This window comes from Octopus bimaculoides, chromosome 17, assembly GCF_001194135.2.
Source record: "Octopus bimaculoides isolate UCB-OBI-ISO-001 chromosome 17, ASM119413v2, whole genome shotgun sequence".
Taxonomy (NCBI): domain Eukaryota; kingdom Metazoa; phylum Mollusca; class Cephalopoda; order Octopoda; family Octopodidae; genus Octopus; species Octopus bimaculoides.
Window position 1 is genome coordinate 19225896 of NC_068997.1, and position 417 is coordinate 19226312.

A 417-nucleotide genomic window follows, 5' to 3' on the forward strand; every position below is an offset into this window, starting at 1 on the left:
ACATACATATACATATGCACATATATATATATATACATAAACACACACAAACACACACACACACACTTATTTGATTTTCAATCAGTCGAGACAGTTGATGTGTCAAGCATAATCAATATCTATAAAACACAAGATGTTTGTGTGTGTGTGTACGTGATGTGGGTTATGCACGTCCACAAATTAGCACGCATGTCGCTCCAATTTTAGGAGGACATTGTTCATGACCCTATCTGTGTTTTTGTCAACTTTTTCTCACAGAGGCACCCGCGTATAGCTGTAAAAATCGATAAACTTTTACCAATTTTGAAGTTTGTTGACATGGCGAAGTCAAATCTGTGCGTACGCGCGTGAAGGAGAGAGAAAGAAAGAAAGAGAGGGAGAAAGAAAGAAAGAGAGAGAGAAAGAAAAAAGAGAGAA

General features: G+C 37.4%; 1 protein-coding gene across 1 annotated transcript in view; it reads left to right on the forward strand.

Moving 5' to 3' along the window:
* The window catches only part of LOC106877886 (protein furry), a 152698-nt gene that overhangs the window by 100541 nt on the left and 51740 nt on the right, over positions 1-417 (forward strand). The gene's annotated exons all lie outside the window — the stretch shown is intronic.